The following is a 19,411-nucleotide window of genomic DNA, read 5'->3' as shown; positions in this document are numbered from 1 at the left end:
CAGCTTGGGGGTTAAAAGCTAGATGGAGTAGGTTGTGTCAGATCTTTTTCATTGTCCCAGTTATAATTTTGCAGTGATAGTTTCATAACTTTAAATGATGACTATTGCAGATTTCATAAATAATCTAGGTAAACTATTAAAATAATTAGGTAAATGTAATGGGATAAATATTTGTAGACAAACATCATAATTTAGAGTCTAAATTAAGTAACAGATATTTCATCAATTGGGTATTTTCAAAAAAAAATTGTAGGAAAACATTCTTTCCAAAAAAGTGTGCCCTTTTTAAAAGGTGAATAATTGTTGTCTAATTCAAAGCCTCTTTAAAGGTTATGTATACAACAACGAAAAAGAAACCAGGAAATAAGAGAGGTGTAAAGAAAGTTATATTAATATAATTAAAAAGGTATTTTTGGTAAAAAAGCTTAAAGAAAAATAACTTTATATGCCAAAGAAGCTTATATGGTAAATTTTGTCCTAGAATAAAATAACTGGTTGTTTTAAAAATGAGGGATGTTCAGGACAAACCAGAATATCCAAGCATGTCATGAATGGTCAGTGTAAGTTGTAATAAGAGGATTTATTAAAAAAGAAAAAAAATTTTATGTGACCAAGCTGTCTATAATTAGAGGAAAGCTATAATGGTCTTTCTAGAGATTGAGTTTTGATTAAAAAAACACACTTTTACATGAAAGGATTTGTTCAAACTATGACATTTTCTTAAGGCATTGCTCGACTCTTAATAAATTAAAAGACATTATAATTTTTAATGCAAATTTTAACATTTATTGTATCTTGCTGTTTTCAGGTTTCTCTCCTCTTTTAAGAGACCTGAAATCAAACTCTATATTTTAACTTATTTCCAGTTCCTGTAAGTTTTTTTTTCCTTCAGTTTCTAACTGTTGTGACCTGATGCAAAAGAAAGAAAGAAAGAGAGAGAGAGAGAGAGAGAGAGAGAGAGAGAGAGACAAAGAAAGAAAGAAAGAAAGAAAGAAAGAAAGAAAGAAAGAAAGAAAGAAAGAAAGAAAGAAAGAAAGAAAAAGAAAGAAAGAAAGAAAGAAAGAAGAAAAAGTTTTATCTTAGAAGTCTAAAGGAAATGTTTTCTTCCAACATAATATTCCCCATAGGGAGCAGCAGTTGCACTGCAGAAGGTCTTTTATTTTGCCCTTGAGTAACTGTCCTAATAATTAGATCTTACACTTTATCAAAATAATTCCTATGCCATTATTACTAAGTTTGGTTTGCTTAGAAAAAGCAGAGATTAAAAATTTTTCTTAAAATTAAGATTATTACATCTGCGTAACTTTCTGTATGTGGTTTTAAAGTCCTTGTGCCATTAAGTTACAGAGCTTTGACTCCTGGGTCTAAAAAGGACACCGAGTCCTTCTAAATCTTAACACTGACAGTAGTTAAAGTGTCATCTTCAGACCCAGTAGAAGATGCCAATAAAATAAATCTGGTTTGTGAGACACAAACCAGAAATTAAAGATATTAAACTCCTAAGGATCAGGGACTATCGTGGAAGAGGTGGGTGATATTGTAAGGGCTAATTTTGAAACATAAAATAAGTTCAGTTTCTCTATAAATTAACCATTAACGTCAAAGGCACACTGATGCAAGACCAGTATATGGGCCCCTATGTCATATTAACAAAGTTTCCTTGAAACATTAATCCACTCCTTAATAAAGGTTATAAAGGTTATAAAAGGCTTATAGAAATTATATCTTATGGTCAAGATGATTAAAATTTTATAGATTGTTTATAAAAGTTTGAAAAATAAATTTAATTGGCCTCATGCTGTTTTTATTTGGGATTATTATTTGGAAAATTAAGTCTCCTGTCTCAAAGAATAACAGTTTTCACCTTGTTTTTGTAATCTTTGAATTATCACTTTGGTTAAGTTAATGACTTATTTTACAATGACCTGTGACCCTATTTTGTGATATCAAGCATTTTAAACCTTTGATATTTGACAAACTTTCTAAAATCAAATTATAAATTATGTCTTTTTCTGACCTAATTATTCCTTTAAGATATTAGGTTCCCTAAAATCCAAAAATGACATATATGATTTATTTGATATAAAAATCCTACAGGAAGTACTGTCAAATATGAAATGATGGTGTTTGGCTTTCTTTAGAGTGTATTAATATAAATATGTTATTGGTATGTGTTTTAAAGTTGTGGGAAACTTATATTTCTGATATGACTTAGTGTATGTTATTAGTAATAATTACAATTGTTATGTTAAGTTATTGTGTGCCACGGAACTAATAAATTTCCTTGTCAGTTGTGTCTTTGACTGTGGGTGCACTAAAGCTTTTTGTCATCCATGGACAATTGTTTTCTTGTTTTGGTCCTCTTTAGAAGGTGGTTTTATAATCAGCTTTTATAGCTCTAAAAGTTGTTCTTTAATGCAGGGTTCTGATAACTTTGGAGATTGTGACATTAGAATGTAGGAAAACTTTCAGGACTCTCATGGAAAGATGGAATATTCATGAATGTCAAGCAGAACAGGAGTTAACTGCATGGACTAAACTAATAGAAGACTGAAGCCTTATTTATTTTCCAAATCAAGATAAACCAAAATCAAGACCCAAATATAATCACAGACTGATGTAAAGAGAGATGTAAAGACCGAATACTTCAGAAGAGTGAAGTAATCATTTAAAAAAAGCTTGAAACATTGATTATTCTTTGTTTTCTTTTCCAGAGTCAAGAAAACTTTGCTTTTGAGTTATTTACAGCTTGTCGCGATTGAGTAAAGTATGCTCCTGTGAACAAATTTGGATTTCTGTGTCTCAACCTGATTTCTCTAGAATGTGGAAACTATTTGTGAGTATTCTTAACTTATGGCAATATGGTTATTTGCATAAGTGCAATAAGAATGTTTTATTTTGCAACAGGACACTATTGGAGAAACTGGTGATTTTACTGGAATGGTGTGATTTCCTTTATAGAATCAAACTTTATAGAATCAAACTTAAATAGAGCCAATAAAAGCCCCTTGGGAACAATGGTCTCATACCTTGTCTACACAGTCCCTGTGTAGGGTTCCTGACCTGTGGTAAGTAAAGAACGTCACTTTCTGATAGGTCCAGGAGACCCAAATTATCTTGGGATCTCAAGAGGAGAGGAATTTACCCAGCTCACAGGCATTTGATGGTACAAAGCCATGGCTGAGCTTGACTTTAAAGCCATGGCTGAGCTTGACTTCAATATCACCCAAGATAAGAATAAACCATGGAAAGCATAACAGCTGCAAATCTCCCACCCAGATGAGAGAACATCTCTAGAGAACATCCCTAGAGAGAAACAAAGACTTTAAAAAAGTCTTATCTGAGATTCCTTCTATGAAACAAAGTTCCATTAAAAAAGCCTATGTGAAAAATAATCATTCTTGCTGTATTTTATACAAATAGGCCAACTGTAAAAAAAAGTAAATCAGTCCTACCATGATTTGCTTTAGTAAAAATAGGAACCTGAAGAGAGAAAAATTATGTTTCAAAAAGTATAGTGCACCTGCCATTAGATTTTAGACTTGCCTAATGTTTTTCAATTTTTATTATTTTCTACAGTTGGACTGAATTCTAAAATTTTTCCTGGTGGTAAGTCTCCAAAATATTGTTTTCAATTTTTTTCTTTATTTTTCTTTTTTCTCCTATTTTTCCTAATTTGAAATAACTGGAAACTAAGCTGTGCTTTTCTTAAAGTCCTGTGAACTAAAGGTAGACAACTTAAACTTCAGAAGAAAATAACAGCAACCTATTTACATACATAAGCCACTTTCACAACTGCCTACTGATATATGGACTTCAGAGTAATATGACCTACATTGATTTTCTAGGATTGTTCTTTTTTGTTGTTGTTTTTTCTCCCTTCCTCCCCCTATTTTCTCTTCATAGGACATGAGACATCACAACCTTCTAAAAACGAGCTTTTCTAATAATGCAGGACCTACTCTTGTAGAAATAAACCATCCTAGCCATGAGAGATCAGATGAAACCTGAGACCAGAGACTCATTTTCTTCTAAAATGATTTCTCAGAATGATTTTAAAAATAAAAGGGGTAAAATGTGAAAGGAAAATAAATCTTGGGACCCCCAAATCACTAAGCTAAAGGGAAAAGTTAAGATCGAACTGCTTAGGGCAAACCTGCCTCCCATTCTTTCCAAAGTCATCCCTCTTCTCACTAAGATAAATGCATATCTGACTGCTTCCTTTGGAAAGGCTAATCAGAAACTCAGAAGAATGCAATCATTTGGTTTTTCTCTTATCTGCCTACGACCTGGAAGCACCCTTCCCGCTTCAAGTTGTCCTGCCTTTCTGGACTAAACCAATGTACATCTTACATGCATTGATTGATGTCTCATGTCTCCATAAAATGTATAAAACAAAGCTGTGTCCCCAACCCCCTTGGGCACATGTTGTCAGGACCAGGACCTTGTGAGGCTGTATGGGCATGTGTCCTTAAATTTGGCAAAATAAACTTTCTGAATTGACTGAGACCTGTCTTAGATATTTGGGGTTCATACCCCCTTGGTACTGTGTAGTGAATGAGTTCTCACAAGATATGGTTGTTTAAAAGTGTATGGCACCTCCTACCTGTCTCTCTTCTTCCTGCTCTGGTCACGTAAGATGTGTCTGCTTCTCTTTTGCCTTCCACCATGATTGTAAGTTTCCTAAGGCCTCTCCAGAAGCCAAGCAGATGCCAGAATCATGCTTCCTGCACAACCTGTGGAACTGTGAGCCAATTAAACTTCTTTTATTTACAAATTACCCAGCCTCAGGTATTGCTTTATAGCAGTGCAAGAATGGACTAATACAAGTGTTATAGATATTGAGTAGGTAAAAATCAATAGGATTTAGCAATTGGACCTAGAGACACAGGAGTTGGGGAGATTTTTTAAAAGAGGTGATTAGAAGAAGAATATTGTCATCATGGAAATTAGAAAGTTAGGTTTATTGGTGAAAAGTTGCTGAATATTCTTCTAGATATTTTGAGTTTGATGTACTAATGAGGAACAGGTGGAGACCTCCATCATACACTTGGAAATTTAGGACTGGAGCTGGGAGACAAGTGGGGCCAGAAATAAAGGTATGCTCCTTCTGCTGTCAACCCACCATGGCCTTTTAGTGGGATCAGTGGAAGCCCTGCAAGTAAGTGCCTGGAGTTAGCAAAATAGTGTGGAAGGACAAACTGATGCCAGAACCTATGAACTGACAGCATTTAAGGGGTGGGAGGGAAAAAAGAAAAAGCAAATGTGAAAGGAGATCAGGAAACTTAGGCAAGCCAAATAAGAGAAAATTCTTTCAAGTGTGAACTTCCTTATATGACATTTATGATTTAAGTCCAGCTTATATCAAGAAATTAAGAAAGAAAATTGGAAAAATAAATAGGGCTTTATGTGTTTTAGGGCTTATGATGATGATTATGATATAGGATGAAAATAAAGTGTGGGCCGGGAGCAGTGGCTCATGCCTGTAATCTGACCACTTCAGGAGGCCGAGGCGGCGGATCACAGGTCAAGAGATCTAAATCATCCTGGCCAACATGGTGAAACCCACCTCTACTAAAAATACGAAAAGTAGCTGGGCTTAGTGGCACAGGCCTGTAGTCCCAGCTACTCGGAGGCTGAGGCAGAAGAATTGAACCTGGGAGGCGGAGGTTGCAGTGAGCTGAGATCATGCCACTGCACTCCAGCCTGGTGACAGAACGAGACTCCATTTCAAAAGAAATAAAGTGTGGACGGCAGGTATTCTAACAATTGTAATTAAAGAAATGCATTAATAAATAAGCTTTCATATTTTCCTACAAGTTATTTTCTTAATACTTGTCAATATTATATGCCATAAAGCTTTTTTTCTAAAATAACAAAAATCGTGTTTTGAAAGTATATTTTATAATGCCAAGAGGCAAACATGATGTAAGAGACTAAGAGCAGGCTTATCCAGCAAATATAATTTCATCTGTAAAATGGGGATAATAATATTTCTTATCAGCTTGTCTCAGAGAAGTGTTATATGAGTTAACTGAAGGAATGATATAGCATTTTATGAATGTAAAATCTATAGTAATGTATAATATAATTGATATTTAAGTACTTTTTGTGCTTCTGGTCTTATGCTGGTAAAGTTGTTATTACTTTAAATAAGTAATAAATATCTGATTTTTGCTCTATGTTCAGGAAGCACATTTTCTCATCTTTTTTACACTTAAAAATGTACTATAATTTTTCCTTCTGTGAGATGTTTGTATTTATCTTATTTTGGTCAATTCCTGCTCTGGCAAGTACACACAAAATAAAATGTTAGCATCAACAAACAAACATTTTTGTTGGGTGTGTCCTCACTGTCTAAATGTGTTTGGTTTTTTTCGGCCAGAATTATTTGTTTCAAATACTTTCATGAAACATGCATTTACTTCTGGCCCATCTTAATAGCTCAAATATTCCTGTCTACATTTCCTTAGATCACCTTCTATTCAGTGCTTCTTTCTTAAGAGTTCTTCTGTCGGCCAGGGTTTTTTCTGAGGTTTCAGTAGTTGCCTGGTAGGAATGCTTGTGAAAACATTCGTGGATAGCCCAAACATTTTTTAATAACATTTTCTTGGAAAAAAAAATTTTACTGGCAGTCAGGACACATTATTTAAACATATTTCAAAATATTTACGCATCCTTGCAATACTTTGGTGGCATCTTGTATGGTAAGGCTGAATTGATGATTTTCTAGTTACCTCTTTTTGTTTGCTTGTTTTTGGCCATTCATAATAGTTGATCGATGAGTGTTTGATAGAATTTCCACACTGTTGATAAACTCAGTAATAAGGTGGTTATAACAACCAGAGGTTTTTGAACTTTCTTCTCAGAGACTTGAACTGTAACAAATTAGATGAACTTTATTGTAATCCTGTCAGATGCTTGATTTTCAGTTGCTATTTTGCTTCTTTTTTTTAGTATTCACTTTTTCAAAAAATTTTCAGCTTTTATGTTAGATACAGGGGATATATGTGCAGATTTGGTATATGGTAATATTGTGTGATGCTGAGGTTTGGAGTACATATCCTGTCACCTTGGTAGTGAGCATAGTGCCTGATAGGTAGTTTTTTAACCTCCTTGCCCACCCTCTAGTAGCACACAGCTTCTATTGTTCCCATATTATGTCCGACTTTAGGTAGTTTTTTAACCTCCTTGCCCACCCTCTAGTAGCACACAGCTTCTATTGTTCCCATATTATGTCCGACTTATAAGTGAGAACATGTGGTATTTGGTTTTCTATTCCTGCGTTTATTTGCTTAGGATATGGCCTCCAGCTCTATCCATGTTGCTACAGAAGACACGATTTCATACTTTTTTTATGGCTGCATGGTACTTTTTGATGTATATACATCATATTTTCTTTATCCAATCTACCATTGATGGGCACTCAGGTTGATTCCTTGTCTCTGCTATTGGGAATAGCACATCAATGAACAGATGAGTGCATGTGTCTTTTTGGTAGAATGATTTACTTTCTTTTGTGTATATACCTAGTAATAGGATTGTTGGGTCTAAGATAGCTCTGTTTTAAATTCTTTGAAAAATCTCCAGACTGCTTTCCAACCATCTCATACCAGTTGGAATGGCTATTGTTAAAAAGTCAAAAAACAACACATGCTGATGAAACAGAAGAGAAAAGGAAACACATATACACTGTTGATGGGAATGTAAGTTAATTTAGCTGTTGTCTCACTTTTTCCTTTTTCTCCTTCTCAGTGGTAATTCAGAAATTAACAGTTGTTGGTATCATTTTGGCATTAGTATTTGGTGATAGATGTAGCTTTAGTGAGACCTGTGGTTCTCTATATAGGGCTTACACCTTATTTAAAGTTATTTTTCATACTCCACGACTATGTCTAAATAAAAAAAGACAATAGATAAATTGTTGGTGCATGTATGTTGACTAGCCAAATCAAACTTTGTGCTTTTTTTGGCTGGGGATGGGGGGCATAGTGCGGGCGAGCAGTGAGAGTTTTATTAGTAGGGCTCAAATTTTAGTATTTTTTCCAGAATAAAGAGATAAATTTAGGTCTGTGATTATATATGGGTCTTGATTTTGGCTTATCTGATATGCAGAGGAAGAGCAAGAAATATTACCTTAACTTTTGCTTCTAGGGGTGGCAATGCTACATAATTTAAAAATCATTAGTACGTGTATGTTTAAAAACCATATTTTAAGAATTTTAATTTATGAAAGGTGTCTTCTCTCTGAGTTTTTTATCCCATGTTGCTAAGTCTTTCTGCACATCTTTTCTTGCATCTCTCTCTTTGGTATTTTTTTCTTTATGTGTTTGTGCTGTATTTTAAAAATGTGACTTTCTCACTCTATAAAACTGTGTATATACATCTGATTATGTGTCATTTCCTGTATTCTTCTTGTATGTGTGCTTTTTCAACTGTGCTCAATCAATTTTTATTTGGGTGTCTCTGTTTATTTTGATCTCTGTCTATGCCTTTATCAGTGAATATTCCTGTGTGTCTTTGTGTCTGTCTCTCTCTCTTCCTGTGTAGATGTATATGTGCTTTGTGTTCTCTATTTCTGTGTCCATTTTGATGTATCCCTCTGCTTATGTGACTTTGTTCTGGCCTCCCTCACCATCTTTCACTATCTCTGTCTCATTATATATAGTCTTTCTCAATTTTTATTTGATTTCAGTTCTCTGTGTATGTCTTCCTTATTTTGTGGTTATAACATTGAAGTTTTGCTGTAGTGTTATAGTTACCAATTAAAATTTAAAGTTTCCTGTTTTATGTATCAAAACACTGTGTTGTACATCATAAATATATACAATTTCTACTTGTTAATTAAAAAATAAATAAGAAATAAGTCAGCTCTGAAAAAAATTTAAAAATAAAGTTTCCTGTTTTATTTCATTAGAAAAATGAGTTAAAATCATAAAAGGCAATTCATAGAAAAATTGTAAGTGTGGTAATAAATATTAAAAAACAGACATGATCTTAATAGAAGTTAAATACAGGTGAGTAAAATAATGAAGTTACATTTGTTGACTATTAGATTGATAAAAATATATGTGTGGGAAAATAGTGAATTATATATTATAATGGCATTGAACAACATTTCAAGAGGACAACATGAATCAAAACTTTAAATATACATTAGCTTTGACTCAGCAATTCTTCTTTAGGAATTTTCCCCCAAATAACCAGATAATTGTACAACTGTTTATTTCAGAATTGCCTTTGTAGTATAAAATTGAAAGTAAATGTCCACCAACAGAGGATAGGTTAAATGAATGATAGTACATCTATATAATAGAATATTATAATCTATTGTTATAGAAAAGTTCTGTGGTCTATTGATAAAGGAAAAAAATCAGATTACAAAAGGTGTGTACAATGCACATATTGTATATGCCATTTATTCATTCAAATAATATGTATTTTCTACATGTACTATGTGGTAAGTACACTAGAGCTGCTATAGAGATATCCATATTGTTTTATATGGGGTGTAAGATAATGAAAGAACTTCCACCTTCTCTCTATTATGGAGTTAATAAGCAAGTATTATGAAAAATAATACAGTTGCATCAATTTTGGAAAATTTTCTGTTCTTAAATTTTAAAGCAGATGTATTTTTTATTTTGAAATATTAAATTAAATTGATCACTTTTCATAGTTTTCCTTTTCTTTTCCCCCCTCCCCCACATGTGAGGGATCTGTGATACTCTGTAAAAATTGATTCCCCATCCTGACCAAGGCAATTTTCTTAGGTGTTCTGGAAATGTTATGCCTTGGTACATATTGTCTTAATGAGTTGTCAAGAAACAATATTTGTTTAAAGCCTTTGGAAAAATAGAAAAAAAATTAAGCCATGTACTTGTCAAAATGTCATTCCCATGTGAAGCTCAGAGAGTCTGAGTAAATACAACGTGAAACAATAAAGGTGAACGCTTTGCTCAGTCGTTGGAAATTGATGCTAATGTCAGTGGAAAACTAAACTTGAAAATGTAATGTTTAGTACAGTGATTCTATAACTTTAATGTGTATAAGACTTACCTAAAGAACTATTTTTAAATGCAGATTCCTGGACCTCACCCCCTGAGGCTCGAATTTGGTAGGCTGGAATGGGCATAGAATCTATATTTTAATAAGCTTCCAAGGTGATTCTAATAGAAGAGGTTTAAGGGCTACGTTTCACGAAATGATGTTAATGGGTAATTATAATAGCTAATCTACTTTAAGAATTTGACAGATTTCCCTTAAAGCACATCTACTGGATATATTTCTAGGAGGATTCTTTAGACAAGCTTATTTAAGAAATCATGGAAATTATGTAGGGGGATTATGAGTTCATAGGCGGGTCTACATTCCATTTCAAGACCGATTGGTTTTCTGGACCACAATTCTGAGCCAAAATTTTAATGAGCTGCCAGTGTTTACTTCCATCAAATAAAAATTGGCACTCTTTTTCCTCAAACAATGGCATTAATATTTATAGATGTTCTCTCATACTTATAATTTTATAGTATTGGGTAGATAGTGTGAATTCCCAAGAACCTGGCCATAAAAGTGAGGAAAAGAATATGAAAAAGAGAGCGCTGCAAATGTAGAATTCTGATCAATGAAAGCAGCTATGTAGTATAAATCAAAGACTACTTTAGAGCAATTTGACATAATCAGACTATCAAATCTATGAATCTTAAGTGACTAAATGAATTACAATAAATCTGTCAGTCACCAGAGTAGGTATGCTGCAAAAGCAACTCTGAACTTTCTTGAAAAACAGGTCATCAGAGGTGCAAGAAATCTATATGTTGCCATAGTATATTGTTATAACCAAAGTATACACTAAACAATTTAACATTTTGTGATCATTTGATTTAAAAACTGCTTATAATTCTGATTTAAATAAAGTTTATGGGAAGAAATCCGAACAGCCTTCCGTATTTGTAGTTGATTTATTGAGGCATGAAAATATCTGCTCAATTCAGATAATCAGAGTGTTTTTTTTGGCTGGAAAACCATTTAGTTATGAATATCTCAAGCTTTTTTTTCAATATATTTGTTTATTTTTGAGACAGGGTCTTGCCCTTTCTGTCACTCGGGTTGGAGTGCAGTGGCACAATCTTGGCTTGTTGGCAGCCTCCACCACCTGGGCTTAAGCAATCCTCCTGCCTCAGTCTCCTATCTGGGACCACAGGCATAAACCACCAAGCCTGGCTAATATTTCAATTGTTTTATAGAGACTGGGTCTTGCCATGTTGCCCAGGCTGGTGAATTCCTGGGGTTTTGAATTCCTGGGGTCAATTGATCCTTTTGCTTCAGTTTCCCAAAGTACTGGGATTACAGGTGTGAGCCACTGCACCTGGCCATGTTTCTCAAACTTTAATGTGCATATAAATCACTTGGGGATCTTGTTAAAATGAAAATTCTGATTGATGGTCCAGAGTGTACAATCTGAGATTCTGCATTCCAAACAAGCTATTGGTCCACCCAAGGACCACACGTTGAGCAGCAAGGATTTATTTCTACTCCTTTGCTTAATAGATGAGGGACAGTCCATGCTTCACCTGGTTTTTTAGGGCATCATCATGACTTGGGGAGCCTTGAAGTCATTGGAACTGAATGTTATTAATGTCAGTTTCTCAAACTCTTACCACTGAAGTCTCTGGTGAGGCCTTGGTTGCTACCTTTCCTGAGTTGAGGTTTTCAACTTTTTATTTCATTCAGTGTGAGAACTGAAAGATTACTTTTAATAAATGTTATTTTTCTTTTTTCCTTTTTTTTTTTTACCTGAGTTATTCAGACATGGTTTCTGTTGCTTGCAGTCAGCATAATATAACCTATACAGGGTATATTTTGGGACTTACCTGGCAAAGAAATATACTATAGTTGCATCACAAGGGAATAAATTCTTCTTTCCTCAGAACATAGCACATAAATCTATTTCCTTAAAAGCTTACACAAATCCACTGGTGACTCACAAATGCCTTTCTCCAGCATGATCTTCTTCCTCATCTTCCTGGCTCTATCCAACTTCCAATTTGATACTTCTGTTTGAATATCTAATAGTCATCTCAGACTTAACATATCCCAAATCCAAAATTGAACCTTCCAAAGTTGATGTTTCCATAGCAAATGACACTCTTTTTACACAGTTGCTCAAGTAAAAACCTAAGAATCATGCTTGATTTCTATTTTCCCCTCCCTAAGTTCAATCCATTAGCAAGTTCTATCAGTTCTGCTGTAAACATCTAGCAAAAACCAACCACTTGCCATCTCAACTGCTTGTCCTAGTCTAAACTATATTCATGTCTACCTTACACAACTACAAAAGCCTTCTAGTTCTGCTTTTCGCTCCCACTCTAGCTTTTCCACATGGCAGCCTAAGAAATTCTTTTAAAATGTAAACAAGATCATATTACTTTTATGCTCAAAGCTGTTGAGTAGCTTCTTACCCCACTGAAAATACAATCCAAACTCCCTACCATGGTTTGCAGAGCTTACGTAATCATTGCTTTACTAAACCTCTTTACTTCTTGTAAAGAAATATACCGTCTTATGCTGCTCTCCCCCTGGCACTCCCTGCTCCAGCTATGCTGGCCTCCCTCTTCAACTGGAATGAAAGTCCTAAGGGCAGAGATTTTTGTCTGTTACTTACTGTTGTATTCCTCCTATCTAGAATAATGCCTGTCACAAAATAGATGTCGATTAATAGTTCTTAAATGATTGAATGAAGAATGTGCAATCAATTAGGCAACAGTAAATAGACAGACCCAGTCACTGGGACTCTGGCAGGAAGTGGGGATTGGTCACAGGAGACGAGACCTAGGTTTTTACTACTAACTGTTTATACTACTAACCATTTATATCACTGATCACCCATGTGTGATATTACCTTTAATTTTGAAGTTCAAGGCTTGTTCCAATAAACTTAGAGCAAGGCCAGCAGTAAGGTAGATTGGGTAAAATGGCTGTCATCTAAGCTTCTCATTTTTCCCAACCAGAAGAATATAGCATGTAAATGGCCTTCAAATGACCCTAGCTGGGAGTAGTAGAGAGATGCTAAGGTAGGCAGCAAAGCAGGTGATATGTTGCTGTTACTGTAGAGAGTTGCTATAGATAGTTTCTGTAGCTTTAGGAAGAAAATAAAGTAGATATCTTGCAATATATCGATTAACCAAATAAATTGATTGCTATTCATTCTTAAGCCTGCTCTCCCAGAAAGAAAATGGCACAAAATATTCACAAAAGCTTTGTATAAGATAATTGTGGCTTGGAAATCTTATGACTAAAAATAATGATATGACTGTGCTCACAAGGACAAAGGAATAAACAATAAGTAGAGATTTAAAAGATCACTCAACATACCTGTGCCACAGAAAGAAGGTATTCCACTTTCTATGGAACAGTGTCTATGATTATTCCTATTCTAAAGCCATTCAAGTGTCTCCTAGTTCTTTAGCCCTCATTTTCTTACAGATATATGTTACTTAGTTCTTGTTTTTTCCCAGTCTTATCCAAACACCAGCACCAACAACCTTTCTCCTATAGGTTAAATTCTGCAACTCCCTGAACCAGTGGAAACCAAACTTGTCAGTACTTCAATTGTTCAAATTTGTAAGTGAATAGAGTCTGGAAATGGTCTGTGGCCTCCACGCTGGATTTTAGTGTCCTGGGCAAAGCCCTTTGCCACCTGCTTCTGCAGTAAGGGGCAATCTGCCCAGCAATATTCAACTTATGTAACTAGTCCACGTGCATGGTTTCTGCTTCCTGTCTGGTGTGCAATCTAACTTCCTGCTCTGACCATAGCCTTGATTTAACCTCCTCATCATTGACCTAATACTCTAATCCTCTTTCTTTTTTTCTGTAAATCTGCTTTCTCTGGGGACTGAACTTTCTTTTGGGCCACTTTCAAACTGGACTAACTTAATTGCAGACAAAAGTGTGCCCAGTAAGAAGTATAGCTACTATCCAGAGACTCTTCCTATAGTGCTCTGCTTTCTTAGGTAGAATCCCCTGAATATCAGCATAAGTCTGGACTATTTATACTCCTCTTTGAAGACCAGACCGACTGCCAAGTTAATTTCCTTAGCCCCAATTTTGCTGGTTCTGGCTGACTCTTCCATTCCTTTTTTCTACTATTGACAGCATAACATGTCCGAGTACAGGGTCCACATGTGTTGGGACACATTCCTGGAGGTCTGAGAGCAGGAAATAATGAGGATAGTTGTGAATTCCACTGTGTCATGGGGTTTAACTTGTTACACAATCCTGTGTCCTGGGAAGAAGGCAGAACATTGATGGAAGTAAAAGTTACATATGGCTCTGTTGAGGACTCATGAGTCCACGATATTTGCTGTTGGTTTCCTACAACTAGGACAGTCACAATAGAGTTGGATCTCCATTCTCAAATGTGTAGAATAGTAATGCTGATTTATGGAAGGGCTATAAATTCTGTAGTTGAAATAAAACCATTTTTTGTCTCTTGGAGTTAAAAACTCTGGTATTCATAGATGGATTATTACTATTAATATCCAGTTTAGGATTAATAAAAAACTTTGAATCTAGTAAATTCTTTATGACCTCTACTTAAGACTTTTCTCTCTTGGAGATGATAGGAATGGAATCCTCTTGCAGTGAACCCAGCCTGACTAATTTACTGTCAACATTAGCAAACATGAACTGATAGAGAGGGCAAGGATAAGGATAAGGCTAGGCCATTTTTAATTTTTAATTTTAATTTTTTGTAGAAACAGACTGCAGATTGAATTCCCACATAGGCAATTCCAGAATTCTTATGAGACATGCATTAGGACATCAGCAACAGGTAAGTTTAATAACACCAATGAAAATAATTGGTTAAGACATTACAGTATTCCTCAGGGGAGTTGTTTGGTTCTAGGGAATGCGCTTCTCCAATTTTGATAGAACGAGTACAATGTTCTCCATAGAGGAAATGATATTTTAATACTGGATTTCAAGAAATCACTGTCATCAGGAAGTATCTATCACTGCTCTTGAAAGAATTAAGAGCAGATTTGAAGGTTATGTGTACTCTTTGGAATAAGAACAAGTGGGAGATGAGGAAAAGGAATCATAGATTAGTATATAATAGATTTTTTTCCACAAGAGTTCCCACAGTTCTGATCAGGTGACTATGACCAACACTTTACAGAAGTGTTAGTTACAAAACAGAAAAGATGGAAATATGTAATCTGGTACTGACCAGAAGAGTATCTATCCCTAGAATATTGTATTTATATAGATTGGATAATAACATTTTATGGTATTTAGGTCAAAAGGTACACTGTACTATGACTAAGATTTTCTCCCTGCATTATCAGAAAGTAGACATGAGCACAAAAAGAATGATACGCTATCAAGCTACATGACCTTCGATAGTCAAAAAATGTTTTAAGAAGTGTGTTCTTCCATTCATGTATTTATTCAGTCAACAAGTAGAGTACCTAATACTAGAAATTGTGTAAGGCACTATACACAGAGGAAAACAAAATGGTTCCTGACAGTTTACTGATTATAATCTAGTGGTGCATAGAACACACAATAAAATAATAATTATAATAATTAAAACTGTGACTAGTGCTATAAGGGTCAAGACAATAGAGTCTATTTGAAAAGCAATGTGATACTCTTAACTTGATTTTATGAGTAGAGGGAGCCAATGAAAACTTCTTTGAAGAAAAAATAGTTATTTAAGCAAGGACCTGAGGGATACTATGTTAACAGGACAAAGAGAAAGCAGCATAAGGAATACAGGCAGAAAGAGCAGCCTAGGTGAAAGCTCTGAGGTAGAGAGAGAAGTTAGCATGTTTGGGGAACTGAAGGTTCGTATAGTTAGGACAGAGAGTTAGGGTGATAATGGCTCTAAATACAGTTGCAGAGGTAGGCAGGGACCCTATCTTTGCAGAGCCTTGTGGTTGTGGTAAGAAGTTTATGTTTTAAGCATAATCAAAAGCTAAAAATGAAAGTCTGATATGTGCATGAGGAATCATATAGACATTATCTTTCTACCACAGGTGGTGCCAAAAATAAAAAGCAGATTAATTTTAAATGGGATGATTTTATTGAATTGTAGACTAAAGAACTACATAGACCAATGCGCCATATTCTATCTTGCCTTTTCTTGGCTTCCTTCTAGGAGACTCATTATTTTTGGCTACAGAGTAAGTACTTTCCAAATATACATATTTGTAGTTCATATATATATACACACAAACACATATATATACACAGGTATATTATATGTGTATATATGTGTGTGTGTATATATATATGTGTATATATATGTTTTTCCAAATAACATTTGGCTCAGCTGAGAGCTCTGTGCAAGGTTACACTCTGGCGAAAACTTTTAGTCATTAAGGCTGCATTGACAATTGAGCAATCCATCATTAGTTGGTGAATTTGTTTTGGATATGTCAAATTTGAAACCATTACAGGACATCTATATTGAATTGTTCTAGGTTGTTATGGTGGAAAACACATATTCAGGATTAAAATGAAATTATTATTGTTCATAAGGCTGGCATTATAGCAAGGAAGGAATGGGGTATTCATAGCCATACCTGGGGACTAGCATATCCTAGTCCCTTAGAACATCACACTTACATTTTTTTTTAATATACAAAAGTATATCCTAAAACTTCTCTGAGAATTGCTTTGTGGCCAGAGGCAGGAAAGGCCTAGTGACCCATATTTAGGTGGGAAATAGGAAAACAAGTGACAACTCAACAAGGAAGGGGAAAAGGATTTTGCTATGGGTGAACAAAGTTCAAAAGTCTTTTTGAAAAGACTTTTAGCAAACATTCAAAAGTGGTCACATATAAATAATAAATATTTTGTTTATATAAAGGAGTTGCAGTAGTTTCCTAGGAGAGTAAAATATTAAAGATTTTTTTAGCTGTGATTTAAATTTTTAGAACATATGACACGAAGATCTATCTAATGACCATGGAAGGACTGATTTCCTCATCAGTAGGCATTTTGGAAATTTGAGTCTGGAATATAGCAAGAGAGGTCAGAGATAGAGATGCAGACTGGAGAATTATTATTACAGAGATGATGATTAAAATCATGTCCATCAATTGATAAGCTGATTCAGGGAAACAGTGATGATCAATGGTTCTCAGTTTAGGCTACCATTAGGATCACCTGGAGAGTTTTTGAAAACCACTGAGGCAGCCCCACCCAAAAGATTCTGCTTTAGTTGATCTCGAGGACTGGGCATCCATTTTTTTAATTACTCTCCAGATAATCATAATAAGCAGTCAGGGTTGAAAACCTTAGCACAGATAGAGATGGGCTAACAATGGAGTCCAAGGAAGACTTGCAGTGATATAGAATCTGTTAGGCAAAATGTTAGCCTTCATGGTCTTCATTCCTGGGGTTACTCCTATGAGTATGTCAAAAGGTCTTTGAAGATGTAATTTAGGTTGCTAATCAGCTGATTTTAAAATAGGGAGCTTCTCAGGATTGTCTACGTGGACCTAACCTACTCATATAAGCTCTGGAAAGCAGAGCTCATTTTCTGCCTGATGGTAAAAGAGAAGTCAGATATTTGAAGCCTAAGAAAGATTAGAACTGTCCTCCTTGACTTAGAGACTAAGGGAATCATATGTCAAAGAAACAGGAAAATGAGTTCCTACAATCACAAGGAACTGAATTCTATCAACACTGTAATGGGTTTGGAAGCAGAATCTTCCCCAGAACCCCAGATAAGAGCCAAGCTGATGCCCTGATTCCTGCCTTGTGAGGCCCTTAGCAGAGGATCCAGCTGAGCTATTCTATTCCTAGACTTCTGACCCACTCATGGTGAGATACTAACTGGGTGTTTAGCCTTCTAAATTTGTGATAATTTGTTATGGCAGCAATAGAAAACTAACACACAGAAATAAAACTGTAAGAGCCTAGTATCACAAAAGCCAAGGCAGAAAGAAAAGATGTACTTCGTACTTTTCAGTTAAGACGTCATTTACTTTTTTTTTTTTTTTAAATGAGACAGGGTCTCATTCTGTCACTCAGACCATAGAGCAGTGGTGCAATCATGCCTCACTGCTGTCTCCACCTCCTGGTTTCAAGCACTCTTCCCACCCTCAACATCCCAAGTAGCTGGGACTACAGGCATGCATGCACCATCATGCCCTGCTAATTTTTTATTTTTTGTAGAGACAAGGTCTCACTATGTTGTCCAGGTTGGTCTCAAACTCCTGGGACCAAGCAATCATTTTGCGTTGGCCTCCCAATGTGCTGGGATTACAGGAGTGAGCCACCATGTCCCATCATCATTGCCTTTTGATAAAGTAGTTCCTCCTTCTTAATGAGTAAGGTGCTTAGGACTAGGGCTTCTTCTAGTAGCCGTATGGCTTATACAGCTTGCATTTGAAGTACGATACCCAGCAAACTTAGCCTGACATTACTCATTTCTTATATATAGCATTTATCTTTTCCAATACATTTAAATAATTTCAGTTGAGTACTGAGTCTTTTCTCAATCGAAAGTAGCACTATCAGTTCTAATAAGAAGAGTTTGGATGGGATTTTGCTATGCAGGTAAGGTTCCAAGGTAGGAGTCGGAACTGAATCTGGTAATAGAGGGTAGGAAAACATAGATAAAAGTAGAGGCAAATCTTCTGTGGGAGTCAGGATGGGAAGCAAATGAAGACTATGCAAACGGGAGCAAAGTCCTGTGTCAGAAGAGTATGCAAAGGCCCGCATGTGCTAGAAGGCAGGGAATCCGCCCACCTTTTACCTAGTGGAGGCTAGTAGGTCTGTTCTGGGGTCTCAAAGGAATGGCAGGGAGAACAGCAATGTCTAAAAGCGATTGGAAGAAGGGTTGACTTCTGGGAGAGTAACTGGGATGCCAGTGGAGGGATGAATGTAACTGCAAGTTAATACCGAGGGAGATAGTATTAACAGAGAGGTAAGCAGCCAGTAACAGGAGAGGCCAGGACATGAAGCTGCATGGCCCATATCCACAAATGGTAAGAGCCTCTTCCATGGGATGATGTTAATAAGGGCCTGATACAGAAAACAGTTTTTGTTTGCTGCCATGACCTTAAGTTTTTTAAAAAATATCTTTTCAGATCAATGGAGCCTGGGGCAACATCTGTTATGTAGTAATACTTTTTTCTAAATCCATCTCCAAATTGTTCATTGTTTGATGGTTAATTCAGGCTTTCACTATTTCTCCAAGTGCCATAGTTAGTGCTTAAGTAGGCTTTCACCTACTTTGCATATTTAGGACAAAGCTTTTTTTGGTTTAGACTGCAGAAAAAAAATGGAGGCTTCTTTCCATCCCTTCATTTCAGATGCCAAGATAGCATGTGATATTTCTAGCTCTTTTATGTTAAAATTCTAGTTCATTTTATGTATTTTCCTGTTATTA

The 19,411-nt window shown here is 35.5% G+C and overlaps 1 long non-coding RNA gene across 1 annotated transcript in view; it reads left to right on the top strand.

The window, feature by feature from the left end:
* LOC102118040 (uncharacterized) overlaps positions 1 to 19,411 on the top strand; it is a 77,001-nt gene that overhangs the window by 46,044 nt on the left and 11,546 nt on the right. The window contains exons 4-6 of the long non-coding RNA XR_010584656.1: positions 2,715 to 2,836; positions 3,580 to 3,609; positions 14,757 to 14,833. This is a non-coding gene — a long non-coding RNA (uncharacterized lncRNA). The remainder of the gene's footprint in view (positions 1 to 2,714; positions 2,837 to 3,579; positions 3,610 to 14,756; positions 14,834 to 19,411) is intronic.

This window comes from Macaca fascicularis, chromosome 2 (genome assembly GCF_037993035.2).
Source record: "Macaca fascicularis isolate 582-1 chromosome 2, T2T-MFA8v1.1".
Classification (NCBI taxonomy): Eukaryota; Metazoa; Chordata; class Mammalia; order Primates; family Cercopithecidae; genus Macaca; species Macaca fascicularis.
The sequence above is the reverse complement of the archived record's forward strand: the minus strand, read 5'-3'. Positions and strand labels throughout refer to the sequence as shown.